Genomic DNA, 11519 nt, shown 5'->3' on the forward strand with positions numbered 1-11519 from the left:
TTATCCAGGTTTCAAGGTAAACTTGAACTTGGAATCACTGCTGTCATTGAATGTCGAGAACCAGCATGCCGTCACTCATTGTAAGAAAGAAACATTTACTCTCTACGAATGTGCACAGATTTTTGGTCCTCCGTTGAAGAAGGAGTAAAAAGAGTGAGACCATGGTTTGCACATTACTACACACATCCCAGCTCATACTACCTTGCTGAACCTTCTGCTGCAGGCCAGTTGGTAAGTGTTGAAATTTCCAAACCAGTTGGAGAAAGATTGTCCAGAAACGAAGAAGCAGAAATGAGATTGTGGGCAAAACGATTCGGCAAGCGTGTTAGGCAGCGCAATGTACGACAAGACAATACCATGGACAGAGCTGATACACTGCCTTTGAATCTGTACGAAACACAGACATCGCTTAATCCATTAGATATGCAGTTTGTATTACCTCATGCACAAAGCTCAGTACCGGATGAAAGTCAAGAAAGTGAGACTGATGAACATCCTGTGGGGGTTATCACCTGCTCCGATCAACGTGACGACTACAGCTGCAGTGAAAGCGGAGACAGTGAGTCAGACGAGGATTGTGCAGATGATAGAATTGGTTTTCATATGGTTATGTCAACAAGGGTTGGAAGAGAAAGAGTGTTCACCAGCAGAATGAAAGCTTTTCTTCAGTCCAGTTGAAGGGACGTGTATCCAAATAGCGTCAATCAGTGCTTTTAATTTATTATGCGCATGATTTTGCAAATAATCATTAGTAGTGGGATTTTAAATTTGGTAACTGGGACTTTGGCAGAAATTAGCGTGGGAACTGGGATTTGGGCCAAATTTAGGCTGGGAACTGGGATTTGGTACAACCTTTACGACCCTCATTCTAGGGGCTGCTTCATCTTTCTCTAGTTATGAAGAAAAAGATTCTATGGTCATTGGAACTAAAATTGTTCCTCAATTGGCAAAAATGATTACAGAAGCCGAACATTTGTTTTCTAAAGAAGGGATATCGCAAGTCTCTCAAACTGGTCTATTGACTTTAAAGGACTATTCTGACGTGTTCGAAGTTCTCGGAAGAATGTGCCTCGAGTACTCTCAATATCCAGCCGTCAAAGGCTACTTTACCGCAGTCCTAGCCATCATCGGGTTAAGAGACCCTAGTAATGAATTACGAAAATCAGCTATTTATAAACGCTTAGGTTCTGTCCACCAGAAGATGGGCGACCCAACACAGGCAAAATACTGGCATGAGCTAGAGCTGGATGTTAAACTGAAAAAGTTCGGACCTGAAGATGTTGATGTCGCAACCTCTTACAATAACCTGGGCCTTGTCCACCAGAAGATGGGTGACCTGAATCAGGCTAAATACTGTCATGAGCGAGCGCTGGATGTTAAGCTGAAAAAGCTCGGACCTGAGCATATTGATGTCGCAACGTCTTACAATAACCTGGGCCTTGTCCACGAGAAGATGGGTCGCCTGAGTCAAGCAAAAGACTGTTACGAGCGAGCGCTGGATGTTAAGCTGATGAGGCTCGGACCTGAGCATGTTCATGTCGCAGCGTCTTACAATAACCTGGGATTTGTCCACCAGGAGATGGGTGACCCAAATCAGGCAAAAGACTTTTACAAGCGGGCGTTGGATGTTTAGCTGAAAAGGCTTGGACCTGAGCATGTTGATGTCGTAACGTCTTGCCATAACTTGGCCGTTCTCCACCGGATGATGGGTAACTTGACGCAAGCAAAAAAATTTCACGAGCAAGAGCTGGATGTTCAGCTGAAAAAGCTCGGACCTGAGCATGCTGATGGCGCAGCGTCTTACAATAACCTGAGCCTTATCCACGGGGAGATGGGTGACCTAAATCAGGCGAAAGACTTTTTTAAGCGAGCGCTGGATGTTGGACTGAAAATGCTCGGACCTGAGCATGTTGAGGTCGTAGCGACTTACAATAACCTGGGCCTTGTCCACTGGCAGCTGGGTGACCCAAAGCAGGCAAAAGACTGTCACGAGCAAGCGCTGGATGTTCGACAGTAAAAGCTCGGACCAGAGTATGTTGATGTCGCAACGTCTTACAGTAACCTGGGCTTTCTCCACGCATAGCTGGGTGACCTAAAGCAGGCAAAAGACTGTCATGAGCGAGCGCTGGATATTCGCCTTATAATGTTTGGTCCACAACACGTCAAGGTCGCATGTTACGTACCAAAACCTGGGCGGCCCTGCACCTTTGTTGCGGTCTCATCCAAGAAGCAAAAGCGTGTTTTGATCATGCATTGGCGATTTATGTCAAGAACTTTGGCCCTGAAGATGACGGATGAGATTTGTTACAGCAGAACTGGACATTAGTGACTCATAAAGTTCAGTAGTCATAAATTCGTAATTTTTTAGGGCGTTAGGCTCGTTATTCAGTGAATGAAAAATTGGATTTGAGAGTTCAAACAAAGATATTAAGGCTTCAGTTCACAGCATACTTATACAGATTAAGTCAAGCAACACCTAATTGTGATGCATTATAATGTAGAAAATTTCCGAGATGAGAGACAATTTTTCTGTAAGCCAGACTTCTAGCGATTAACATTACAGGTTAAAGAGCCAATCAGTACGGACAGTTACGTTTGACACGTGCGACAACCGATCTGTAAAAGGCAGAGCTGAAAACCACATTCAAATCTGAGGAACTTTTGCAGGCTCATTCTCGAAAGCATAGCAAGACTAAACTAAAAACGGCAGAATATTTAAGAAATTGAAACGCAGTTTGGTTTTTCCCCTAGGTTACGATACTAGTAGACAAATTTAGCTTCAAATATTCACCTCAGATGTCACTCGAAAGGGACACTAAATATCTTTTGCACACCATAGTTTCATCCTTGCTGAAATGAACCGTTCTACTTCCATCGTCAAAATGCATTTTGAGTAAGTTAGGCTACGCTGATATCGACACGTGAGCTGGGCGGTCCTCAGCGATGGTTTTTCATATTTTTGCAATAAAAAAGTGGCCTTAAAGAATCAGCGATTAAGGCTTCCCATTTTTTTTAAAAATGACGTTATAGCAATTAATACATGCTGTTGTCATGGGTTTAAAGGCGTCTATGTGACATGCGCAGATGTTATTCAGCTCTGCTGTCTATGTAATACAAAATCAGAACCTGTCACTGGCTGTCAGGATTTTGAAATGTCGTCTGTGACGTTGGACTTTTCTCGGAATATGGTTCCTCTAGAACCTAGTAAATTTATATTCTAGTTTTGATATCGAAGTAATCCTTTAAATTTGAAAATTGTTCTTAGTTTAAATCCTTAGAACCAAAGTAACTTTTGGCTTGTCGCAGGTATTGTAATTTTATGATTAGTGGCGAAAAGACTTAGAACGATCTTCAACTATGTAGGCTGATTGTTAAAGGAGTTACGTAATGGCACTTATGTAGTTGATGGTGTTGGGTTTTGGTGGTTAAAAAGACTTCTTGTTGGAACAATAGGTAAACCCCATACTTCCGTTTGGCAAAAACCGCGCGAATGCACAGAATCCACATGGCTCTAGCTAATCATACTCCATTTGTCAGTCTTTTTTGCGGCATGAACTCGAGTTTGCTGATATACAAAGTGTAAGTCAGTTTAAGTAAGGAGCACAGAAATCGAACATGTGAAGTCCCAGCTACGCCATTACTTCCCAACCTAAAAAACCCCTGTTTCCATAAGCATGGAAAAAGCTGTTTTTAACGTACGATGCCCAATCAACCAATACGATGGTTTAAGAATTTGTGTCATTCTCTACAGAGCAATTGGGCTTTAGTTTGGTGTGAATAGAGCCTATTACCGAGGACGATTGTCGTATGTGGTTCGCCGTATCCTCCTGCGCGCATGTCTCGTGTTTGCCGTGGCCTGAGAATGGCATGTCTCCTTCGCAGCCGCTCTTTAGCTAACAGCTGCTTCCTAACGAATAATATTCCTTTCCCTTTGTTTGAGGGTATAGACCCTTACAGATTGCGCTGGTGAGAGTGTCATATTGTTATTATTATTTTTCTTTTTTTTTTGCCTTTTTTAAGTTCCTCTGTACACCGGAAAGTCTGAAATTAAGTGGAGTGCAGGTGTTATAATCATGTTATAATCGTGTCTTGTGTAATTCACATCATCCTCAACAAGTCCATCTAAACAGATATCATGCAAGTCATCAAATCTTGGTTAGATTCCGGGGTGCTTTTTTCAGGTAAACATTACACTTATCACATTTCTAGTTTTCTTACTTTTGGGAAAAGGTTTTCAGATTTCTACTCTTTAACTTAAAAGCTTTTAATAAGTTATCTTTCTCTTTACTCTCAATTTTGTCCTTCCCTTTTTGAATTCTGTCATTTTGTTTTGTTTTCTTTTTTCTCCCGTAACATATGAGCAACTCTTCCTGGACAAAATTACCGTTCGCTGCAGCAAAAAGTATCACTAGCAGAAATCACACCTACGTACCCTTATCGTCGCAAGGTCATTTGGAAGACACACAGTGAGGTAACAGAATGTTTGATTTGCATTGCAAATGTGTTATCACTCGATCAAGTAATAATTGGTTTACTTCGGTCAGGAACTTCGAACATAGAGTTCCAAGTTTCGATTGCCTATTTGGCTTAAAATTGCGACTTTTTGGTAGGAAAAATCGTTTCATGATATATGTCAGGCAATTCTAAAGCCGGACAGTTTCATATTTATTGTTGGATGAACCCCGAATATCGGTTTCATAGTAACACAACCCAAACAAATTAAGATGAATCCTGGTAACTGGAGTTTGAATCCAAACGAAATTTAAAGGGGTCTGAAGTTTCGACTCAGTGATACTACACAACAAAACGTCTAATAAGCTATATGTATCCTAACGAGTTTTGCCGTATTTTGACGAGCCCGAAGGGACACAAGCAGAGACTTGACCCAGCAGTGCCAAAACGAAGAAAATTTTGCGACCCTTGGGCTACAGTTCATGAATGATTGTTCGCTTCACTGAACAATTACTCTTGATATTGTTGTCCGTCTTTCGCGTCGGATTTGTTGCATAATTTCACCGGCTCTGTTATAAAACAATTGGTTCATGCTTTTAGCTTTGAAATGTCGAGTTGTGGAGCACTTGGGAAGTTTGTAGAGCACCTCGAGGGGTCTGAGTTTTCGGGGTCTGAGTTTTCGGTGTTACGAAAACTCAGACCCGAAAACTCTCCATTATTATCGCGAAATATTTAAGAATTTTAATAGAGCGACAAGGATCTGTGCAAAGAAGTACAAAAACGTAAACAAATTAACGTCCCTATCGGCTCGTCAAAATCACGCCACATTTTAATACTTTGGTGTTAAAGCGAGCGCATTTGATCCAGTTAACTGTGAATGAAAAGCTCAAAACTAAAGGAAAAAGGTAGGAAATCTATGCATTTCCCATAAATATCAATGCACTGATTGTGCGCTTTACTGAAAAATTTAATTATTGGGAGTGGATGAATTATTATTGTTATTGGGAGCAGTATTGATGAGTGTGACTTCTATTTTTTAGGGACTGTGTAATTTGGGCACCAGCGAATGGTGATGTAACCCAGTGCTTTCTTAGAGGCAACACACAGGCTGCCAAAAAAAGAAAACCTACTAGAAGTGCTCCTTGAGCTGTTGCAAAGGGGCTGCTCTTAATGTGACACACATGCCATGTGCAGTGTAGCCCTATTTTCTAGGTAATTACTGTAAGGGTCCAACTATTTTGTTCTTTGGGGAAGGGGTTGGCATTTCATTTTGGCAAGGATTTTTTCCCTGAACCTCTTGATGGGTCATTTTGGGTTGTTGTGTAACCCAATGTTTCCTTATAAACCTGATATATTAAGGGTCTACCCATCAGTGTATTACACCTGAGTGTCTCTTAGAGCTGGCTCATCACTTATATCTGGTCTACAAACATTAATATCAAATTTCTTTTGATGTTCCATCAAATTTTTCCAACCTTGGAACAAAAGAAATCATTGTTTCAAGAGCCAACCATGTGGAAATTAAAGCAATGAGAAAAATCACTATATGAGTTAACGTCGCTGTATCAAAGAAACCCAGTTCTGTTGAAAATATACGCATTTCGAGGGAGTAAAACCATCAAACATTTTTGGATTGTAGATTGTCAAAGCACTTTAAACTTACAATTGATCTTCTAAAGGATTTGCAGCCACTCAGCTAGCATTATTGGGAAGCAATACAAAGTACCTTTTGGCTAGAATTCATGGCCTAAAATTTCGTCTGCAAAATCTAAAGAGACGAAATTTTTTTCAAACTGTCTTCATATGCATCCTAATTTTTTTGTCCAGTGAATTTAGGACTAGATAGTTCACGAGGTCCACGTAAGTTATCGGTGGAAAATCGCTAACATTTGACGATCATTCCTTATTTGCGATCTCAAACGGATCAATGTCGTCGATACAAGTTATTTTTTGCAAATATTTCTCTTTATCGAGCGGATCGAGCGTTGAAAAGAAAGTTTTTTTCGCAGACATGGTCATAATCGCTTGTTAACATTGGAAAACCTGACCTTCAAGATGGCGGCCAACATGGTTGCTACGGAATACGTGACGTCAGCGGGAAACCTCTATACGCGGTATTACCAGGACTGATCATGAGTCGAGCTTATCTCTTGGATTTTCGAGAGGTCTGAGTTTTCGGGGTCTGAGGACTGAGGACTGAGTTTTCGTGACACCCCACTTACACAGTGTCGGTGATGACAGAAAATTTGTCGCTACTGCGGATAGGCCCTAAATATTAATTCACTGTGTTAAAACATAAATCTCAATCACTTTTCAAGGGGTCTGAAGTATTTAAATTTCGTATGGATTCAAACTCCAGTTATCAGGTTTCATCTTAACTTGACTGAAATTCAAACAACAACAAACATATGAAACATATGTGTGAACTGCGGTTATGAAACGTATATGAGCACGATCCTTCGCAGTAAAGCACTATTTGAGCAATAGTGAAAATCAGACCTGAAAAAAATTTCAGGCCTGTACGGGATTCGAATCACTGACCTCTGCGATACTAGTGCAGCGCTCTACCAATTGAGCTAACAAAATTGAAATTTTTTTCAGGTCTGATTTTCACTATTGCTCAAATAGTGCTTTACTGCGAAGGATCGTGCTCATATACGTTGACTGAAATTGTAAACTTCGCGAGTTTCGCAAAGAAAGACAATCACTGCAATCATCATGATTTGATAAACTGAAATCAGTTAAATTACCACATGAGTGTTAGCGTTTACGAAAAAGGATCGACAAGTTTATCACGGTTTTCTTTATTTAGTCCATTTTGCCAAGGTTTACGCGGGACAAATGTTGTTGGCGGCGCGGCGAGAGGGTCTAAAAGTACCTACGAGTGACCACGAGTGAGATTAAATCAAAATATCTCACTTTTGTTACTATGACGTCATCACGCAGTCAAATTCACATAATTTCGTCAAATACCTATTAGAAAGGAGACTATTGATTGAATATTTTCCGCGGCATACGTCCGATAATTGAAAAAAATTCCAAAAAATATATTTCAGAAACCATAACTACAGCACTCTGTATATTTTATTATATCACAGTGTTATTTAACTTTTTGAAAAAACGCTAAGCGTTTGATTTGAATATTTCCTTTCGGACACAACGCAACCAACGTTCCGCCACTGCTCATCTACTCCTCCTCTGCTCGATCGTATAAACAAAAATACAACTTCAGAGCGCGTGAAGTCTTTACGCTTCTTGTTTAATAAGTCAGCCATTACCGAACTTGACAAGAAACACGCAAACCCATTCTAAAGCGCGCGGAAACGCCCAAAATGCCCCCCATCGTGTCTAGCTGCCTAGTTCCCACGGTTATTGTTGTATACTATTTTTGGAATCATACGGAGAGGTTAGGTGTAATAAAAAGTTGTCATGATAAACATATATTCATACGAATTTTTCACAACCCAAGCGATATATAAGCTAAGAAAATAGCTATTACTTTGACGCTAGGAGTACTGAGTTTACGACGTAAAACCCGATGAAGTACTTGTCCAGACATCTCGTTGGCAGTACATTTGAAAGTTGAATGGAATTTTCCAAAGTGAAGGGTTGATCATTGACGTCATTGGGTTGTTAAAATAAAGCCAAATAAAATGGTAATGTGATATTTATGATTAGTATATACTAAAACAGTGGACAGTGTTGAAGGTTGAAGGCGCGCTATGATTGGCTAGTCAAACTCCAAATATCCTTTGCTATATACCTCCGAGCAACTCGGGAAAAATTGGCGTCCCGGTTTGCATCCGTGACAAGCGAACAAATTACTCAAATTAATGACGAAGCAGTCCCCGAAAACACGAAGAAAGCGACTAAATTTGGTTTAGCTGTGTTTAAAGGTAATGGTTTAAGTTTTAACCCGGAGTTTATCGATAAAAACCAATGAGAAATGTTTTTCTTTACAAATGTAAATTAATCTTGCGTAACTTCACTTGTTCACTTGAAAATCAAAGTTGAATGATATCTTCAACAGAATTGGTTTCAGATACAGAGAGAGTTTGCAACACCATTTGAAGAAATGTCGCCACCAGAGCTAAACAAATGTCTTCAGAAATTTTATCTGTCAGTGGGAAAACGAGACTGCAGTTTTTACAACAAAAAATCACTTACCGCGATCCGAGCGGCTTGCTGTTTCAGTCCTTTCCGCGCGGGAAAATGTTGGAATGTATGAGTTAAAATCAATTTTTGGTGGTGTATATTATCTCACTGTTTTAGTATATACTAAAACAACTATTCACCTCAGTGTCGGGGGTTGGCGGTGGATATTTACCGAGCCGCGAAGCGGCGAGGTAAATATCCACCACTAACCACCTCCACTTCGGTGAATAGTTGTTAATTATTCTTAAAATCGTTTTTCAGTCTCAACCTATCGTAACTGTGCAATCTGTAATGTATAGTCCACACTGCAAGTCTTTGAATATTATCGCACCTGTTTTTCATATGTTTTTCAAATCATCTGCTATGCATTTATACAGTGGATAACTTTAGTTTTCGTAAGTCATCATGAAATTGAGTGAAAATGATTCCGTAATGACGTCACAGTAAGAAAACTGAGATACAGTTGGACCCCGATAACTCGAAGTCTCAAGGGAAAAGCAAAATAGTTCGAATTATCGGAGGTTCGAATTATAGGGGTCAAAAATAAATACGTAATTTTTGCCTCTGCATAACTTGAGTTACCCTATTTTCGCGATATTAGTGAATTTCCGAAGCTGAGTTCGATTTTCTAGAGCCGTTTGATCACCGCACAAGCTACAGCACAGAAATACATGCCAATTAACACCTCGGTAAAAAGCCTAAATTGAAAAAACGATACCGACAAAGTGATCCACTTCCGCTAAAAGTGTGATTTAGCGTGTATTGTTTACTCATATCGCGTCCTTGTCATTAGACGCATGCACTCAACTGCTATATATCGGCTTTGAATTTACTTAATCAAGCTCTGCTTAAATAATGGTTTGCCCAAGGAATGTTGCTTCGCTTCAGATTAACTCCTACATAAAGGGATATAACGACTACCAGGAAATCTGGAAACCAACAGTGAATGGAAAACTTTCAACCAGAAGAGAGCACGATAATCCAGTGGTCAAATATGCCGTATATTGTGTGATGCAAGATCAAGAGACCATTGTTGGGCATCTGAAGAAGGGAAAGAGTGGACGATTCGCTAAGACAATCTTTTAAATTCTGAGAGCGGATAATAGAAATTCATGCACTGTTAATGTGACAGGCATGCCTGTTAATCTTGGCGACGCAAGTGCTATGAAAACTTTTGTTTGAAGGAGAGAAGAAATACGTCTGTATTCTTGAAAGAGAGTCACAAAGCTGAAAGACTAAAATTGGATTTTTCGTCAACTCTTTAGGCACATGGATTTTCATCAAATCGACATGTTAATAACTTTTATAAAGCACCGCACATACAGTAAAGGGATTAATGCACAGAGAACTGTTTTACACAATTATAAAGGGATTAACGAGCTGCGAAACGTTCGAAACTGTTATTACATGAATATATAATCTAATTTCCGACAGCGTCTGTTCTTTTCCATTCAGCTGGTAACTTAACTTCGAATTATCGGGGTAAAATCCGACCTAAGGGAACAGGAATTACTTCGAATTAGCGGGGACTTCGAATTATCCGAGTTTGAATTATTGGGGTCCAACTGTATTATGATTTAATCGCACTCGTAGTCACTCGTGGTCACTCGTGGTCACTCGTGGTCACTCGTGGTCACTCGTGGTCACTCGTGGTCACTCGTGGTCACTCGTGGTCACTCGTGGTCACTCGTGGTCACTCGTGGTCACTTGTGGTCATTCGTGGTCACTCGTGGTCACTCATAAGTACTTTTAGACCCTATTGTCTCGCATTTACCATTCGCCACCCCTAGTGTTCACTACTGCGTCCGAGACGAGTGACAGTCCATTTTAGCAAAATTTTTTTCGGTTGCAGAGATGGATCATAGGATTCCCTTCGACCCTCTGCAAACAGAGCATTTTCTACTCTGATTTCAGTGTGCAAAAGCCTCTAATAACAGTTCAAGATTCTTGCAGAGTTTTCGCAGAACTCTGCAAGGGGCCATTTTAATACACAGAATACTTCGACACGAAATTCGGAAATCATTCGGGCAAGGTCGGAGAAGCTCGGATTAACAAATGATAAACACCATCGTACACTGAGTTATATTTAACAATTATTCCACGAGCGCGCGTCGGATATATATTTATATATATCTTATTAGACGTTTTGTTGTGTAGTATCGCTGATTATTTTTACGAGTTGTGCCGTATTTTGAGAAGCCCGTAGGACGGGTCAAAATACATATAACGAGTAAAAATACTCAGCGATACTACACAACAAAACGTCTAATGAGTTATTTATTGTCCAACACGTCAAACTGTTATTTCGGTGCGGGCGAATTTCGCGGATATTTATTTACGGGGAGTGCGTGACAGAAGTATTCGAAGCGGAACAGAATTGGCGCGTTGTCGTGTTGCTGTTTCTTTTTTCTTCAATAAATAAAGAAATTCCAGGTCGTCTAGCTGTTTCTCTTCATTCGATTCATCTAATAAACTTGGATGTATATTTGCCAGTCATTCTGACTCTTCGTTGTCAGAAATATGATTCAAATTGTCTGCCATTTTTTTTTCGTAACTACAATTCAATTCTTCGCTTGTGCGGTGCGAGAAAACCTCTTTAACCGGTACTCTAGAGTACGAATACCGCGTGATATTTGTACTCGTCTGTGGCGTTATTTGTACTCTACGAAGCGTAGTTGGATAATAAGAGATGATAGATCATTAATAGATGATTAATCATCTCATATCCAACAAGCGCGAGTGGAATAATTGTTTTATTAAAAACACCCTTAAGATATTAGACAAATCTTACCAAATCTTAAATTTTTTAGCTCCCTTTTAATTTTAAGCTGGCGCGTACTGCTTACCGTATTTGTAGATTATGGTATATTGGTTTATATACCATAATGGCTAAGCTAATAAAAAGTCTTGAA

The 11519-nt window shown here is 40.0% G+C and overlaps 1 pseudogene; it reads left to right on the forward strand.

The window, feature by feature from the left end:
- Window positions 1–148, forward strand: part of LOC148730148 (uncharacterized) — an 813-nt pseudogene extending 665 nt beyond the window's left edge.
- The last annotated feature ends 11371 nt before the right edge of the window (window positions 149–11519 follow it).

This window comes from Stylophora pistillata, chromosome 5 (genome assembly GCF_964205215.1).
Source record: "Stylophora pistillata chromosome 5, jaStyPist1.2, whole genome shotgun sequence".
NCBI classification, from domain to species: domain Eukaryota; kingdom Metazoa; phylum Cnidaria; class Anthozoa; order Scleractinia; family Pocilloporidae; genus Stylophora; species Stylophora pistillata.